Source organism: Mus musculus, chromosome 7 (assembly GCF_000001635.26).
Source record: "Mus musculus strain C57BL/6J chromosome 7, GRCm38.p6 C57BL/6J".
Lineage (NCBI taxonomy): Eukaryota > Metazoa > Chordata > Mammalia > Rodentia > Muridae > Mus > Mus musculus.
In genome coordinates, this window is record NC_000073.6 from 33,876,747 (window position 1) to 33,881,928 (window position 5,182).

The window sequence follows — 5,182 nt, forward strand, 5'->3', positions numbered from 1 at the left end:
ACATATACTAATCCAACTGTACCTCCAGTTCCAAGGGATCTGATGTCTCTCTTCTGACCTCCACAGTCAACAAGCATTAAATGATGCACATACATACCTGCAGCAAAAACACCTATACACACAAAAGAAAATAATAATAAAAAAAATAAAGACAAAAATGCAAAAGCATACTTTAAAAATGAGTAACAGGCTAGAAAGATAAAACAGCTTACCAGATTCAGTGTGATCTCTACTTTCACTCACTTCCTGCAAATGAGAAAATTTTATTTTTCATGGTTATATAGAAGTCTATTGCATATGCATGCCCATGTATTCAGTCTATAAAATGCCATGGACCAGCTGAAGCTAGGGCTGAATTCCTGAGAGAGGGGTGTTTTGGCACAATGAAAACAAAGGAATAGGTTAAACCATAGGTCCAACTGGGGGGCCTAGGTTCTATTGAGATAGCTTTCCAGACTACTTTACTTGCTCTTGTGCAATCTCATTCTCTCTGTCTCCGTCTCCGTCTCTGTCTCCGTCTGCCTCTCCCTCTCCCTCTCCCTCTCCCTCTCCCTCCCCCTCTCCCTCTCCCTCTCCCTCTCCTTCACTTCCTATCCCCTCTCTGTCTTACTCTCTCTTTGTGTGTGCGTGTGTGTGTGTGTGTGTGTGTGTGTGTGTGTGTGTGTGTGTGTGTGTGCATATGTAGTGTTCTGCTCTGCTCTATAAAGCTTTTTCTTGCTATTCTAAAAACTCTATTGTTGAGGCAGCTCTCTCTGCTAGTAAAAATTCTAAAACCACTCTGGACTGGTCATGAGTTTTCTGACAAAAGACTGAAAATCTGCTATAAAACATTTTGGATCCTCAGACCAAAACATAAAACATGTTGGAAAAATTCTAAATGTAATTCTGCTGTAGTCGATTTGGGCTACAACAGTTTGTGCTCCAATCTGGGTCCATGCATACACCCACACAGAAGCTATCTGGACCCTTGAATGGAAAGCATACATATGCATAAGCACACACAAAACACACACCAGTTAATTTTAAAAATACCTTGACTACCTCAAAGGATGTGCACTCTTAATATTCCCCCTACCACTGCAGGACAAAGACGGTTGTTTTGTCTGCTGCTACTGAATTTCCTTCTTCTTTCAGTCCTGGCATTTTTCTCTGCCTCTTAACTTCACAACTCTAAGTGTCCCATTCTGTATCCAGCCATTGAACACTGCTATCTTTATTGATAGATCAAAAACCAATAGGGGACAAGGACCTTCTGGGTCTGGACATGCAGATTCAGAGCATTAGCAGCAATCTCCAACTTATCACTTTTTCTGTCCAATTTAAAAAGCAAAAACTCTTCTCTCAGATATAAATTGTATACAACCACAACAATTATGTAAATCATAAAAATTGATATACAATTAACATGCAGTCGATCATATTTCTTAATTAGATGAAGTATTTCATCATCATTCCTAACTTTTAAAGGTTATAATTCTATACCTGAATTATGTTTTGATTAGCCTGTAGTACCATCTGAAAACCATGTTTTTAAGTCTATATCATATCTTTAATGTTAAACAACTTAAGCTTGCTTATGGGATTCTTTTAGACTTCAACTCTGTCAGAAATCCAACTATGAATTAAACATTACCTGGGTATATGGGAATCACTGAACACAGCTTCCCAAACTTAAACAATTTTAGAGACAACTCACTACGTAGACACTCTCCTAATTTCTTATAATGTGGGATCATGTGTCTTCAACCTACTATCCCAGGAACATTTGACAGACCATTGTAAATCAGAATTATGAAGGATTGCTTACCCTGTCTTGGCAGAGCTATCAGTCAACTATTCTGCATAGTGTGTTCCTCTCAAAGAAAGTATTTTTTTCTGCAGATAAAATAGGCAATTTCTGCATTGTGGCTACCTTGCCATGATAAGCAACCTCACCTGGAGGTAAAGATGCTCAATTCTTCTTTGAAGGAGAATGGGGAAAATGTGACATGTCTCATTGTCAAATGATCCTTAATAATAAAATAACATTATATGTCATATTCTGTGGATTTCTGATGTTTTTGAGGATTGTCTATGTAAAATCTATTTGAATTGTTAAGCCTTAGTTACTTTTAGCCATTTCTATTTTAGTAAATGAAAGCACTTTGTTATAATTAAATTAGAATCTGACATAACCATGTATTTACTATCTGGCCCTTAACTTGCATCACTTAATCATCTTGTTCTTCAATGAGTTTCATAGGTACAGTGCCTATCTAAGAGTCATAATATCAATTTCTAATGTTGTATCAATATACACATTCAAATCAATGAAAACTTAAATTCTGTATAAATATATAAATTCTGTACCAATGTAAGAGATTATAACTTCGATTTTACAATTACAAAGATTTCTAGCGATGTAGGATTGTGGCTACAAAATGCTTTGTTCAAGAAAAAATTTAGTAATCCATCCCATCTATTTTCTCCCTTTTCAAAATTATGACCATTTCCAAATAATCCCTTAAAATGACAACCTATAGAGTCTCTTTCCATTCCCAGTGCAGCCATGCCTTGTAGTCCCAAGAAACACCTGAAGTGTGTAGCTGCTACAAAACACTGGATGTTGGATAAGTTGAATGGCATGTTTGTTCCTCATGCATCCACTGGTCATCACAAGCTGCGGGAATGCCTGCCTATGATCATTTTCCTAAGGAACAGACTTAAGTATGCTCTGACTGGAGATGAAGTAAAAAAGATTTGCATGCAGCAATTCACTAAGATTGATGGGAAAGTCAGGACCGATATAACCTACACTGCTGGGTTTATGAATATCATCAGCATTTACAAGACTGGAGAGAACTTCCAACTGATCTATGACACCAAGCGCCGCTTTTCTGTTCATTGTATCACACCAAGGAGTCCAGGTACAAGTTGTGCAAAGTGAGAAAGATCTTTGTGGGCACAAATATAATCACACATCTGGTGACCTATGATGCTCAAAATATTCGATACCCTGATCCCTTCATCAAGGTGAATGACACCATTCAAGTTGAATTTGGAGAAAGGCAAAATAACTGACTTCATCAAGTTCAAAACTGGAAACCTGTGTATGGTGACTAGAAGTGATAACTTGGGAAGAATTGGTGTAATCACCAACAGAGAGAGAGAGAGAGAGAGAGAGAGAGAGAGAGAGAGAGAGAGAGAGAGAGATAGATAGATCCTGGATCTTTTGATGTGGTTCATGTGAAACATGCCAATGGCAACAGCTTTGCCACTAGGCTTTCCAATATTTTTGTTATTGGCAAGGACAGCAAACCATGGATCATTCTTCCCTGAGGAATAGGAGTCCAACTCACCATTGCTGAAGTGACAACAGTCTAACAGCCAAACAGAGCAGTGGGTGAAATGGTGTCTAGGAGACATGCTGGAAAAGTGTTTGTACAAGCCTTTCTAGACAACATGCTACATTAAACAACATGAAGAAAATAACAAGAAAATTACATCCTATCTATAATTTGTAAAATAACCATTAGCAGACACCCAAACCCCAGGAAATGGGCTGACAATTCTCCATGGCTTCTTCCTGCTGAATAGGGGTGATAAGAAATCCTTTAAAGGGAGTTGCCAGGGGTAGAAAAATTACAAAACTGGTTAGACTTAAGAAAGGCTAGCTTTAGCATCTGTTATACAGTCTCTGTATGCTTAGAAGGATCAGGGCTTGATGGAAGTACTGAATGAATCTATCTGAAAGGTTGGATGAGGCAAGATCATCTGGAATCAGTAGCAGTCGGTAATCAGTAGCTGTTCTGGAAGCAAGTGTTTTGACAGCATCAGGAAGCAGGGGGCAGGGACAGCAGGTCAGTTCAGCATCTCTGAGGATGAATCTTGCCCAAGATGTGCATTCTGTAATATATGAATCTCACAATCAAAATTTTAGTACCAATAAGATATTTGTATGTATTATTTGGGATGCACAGATTAGGTGAGGATGAAATGTTGCCTCATGTTTGAGCAGATAAAAGACAACTGTCTTTATTATGAGATGATTTTTTATAAATAACCAATTGTAATAAATCTTCACACATGCCATATGAAGGACGGCATGAAGAATCTTAAGGACCCCATACCCAATAAGATTTATTGTCTCAATTTAGCAGAAGTTTTGGCTAGAGAGGTTTTTATGTCTAAGCCAGTTACTAGGCTGTTCCCATGGTGAGAAAACAGCAGATCAGTTTACCTGACTTATTTGGTGTTCTCACATTTTTGGAGATCTTCTGGTGGTGATTCCCTGTTATATCTAATCCACATCAATCTGGAAAGGGTCCAGAGCCTTTTCTCCTTTCCTGTCAACACAAATGCAGAGCCTCTGGCCCAAAATAGCATGACCTTGGTCCAGTAACCAGAAATCATTAAGGGAAGAGCTTGGCCTCCATTCCAGAAGAAGTTTAATATAACCACCAAAATCATAACCACAATCATTTTAAATAATAAAAAGATGCAAAGCAAGTAAAGCATTCTAAACAAATATTAACCATTGAGACAGTGCTTCTTCATTACCTCCTGATTTTAGACTTGTAATTTATGAACAAAAGCCACGATATTTTATGCATATGTGTATACATAAATCCTCATTATTGAGGAGATTAATATCTCTGTTGGTAAATTTGTAGTATTCCCCTTTTGAATATGGAATTCTCCAAGTCTAAATTTTTACTGTGTGAGATAGGCTAGGCTCCATATCCTCTCCTTGCTTCTGATCTAATTTTTAAAGATCGAATGTCTCAATATTTTATACATCTTTTTATACTTAAACCCTCACTACTACTACTACTACTACTACTACTACTACTACTACTACTACTACTACTACTAGAAGTAGTAATAGTAGTGAGATTAATATCTCTGCGTCTACTATAAGGCTCTCTGCCTCTGATCTTTATTTGTTTTGTTTTGTTTTGTTTTGTTTTGTTTTGTTTTGTTTTGTTTTGTTTTTTCGAGACAGGGTTTCTCTGTATAGTCCTGGCTGTCCTGAAACTCACTTTGTAGACCAGAGTGGCCTCGAACTCAGAAATCCACCTGCCTCTGCATCCCAAGTGCTGGGATTAAAGGTGTGTGCCACCACCGCCCCGCTTCTGCCTCTGATCTTAAGCTCTTTGTATCAGTTTTGAAACACAGAAGAAATCCCCATGTGGCTCAGGCA

General features: G+C 37.9%; 1 pseudogene; it reads left to right on the forward strand.

The window, feature by feature from the left end:
- On the forward strand, positions 2,522 to 3,470 carry Gm12757 (predicted gene 12757; annotated as a pseudogene).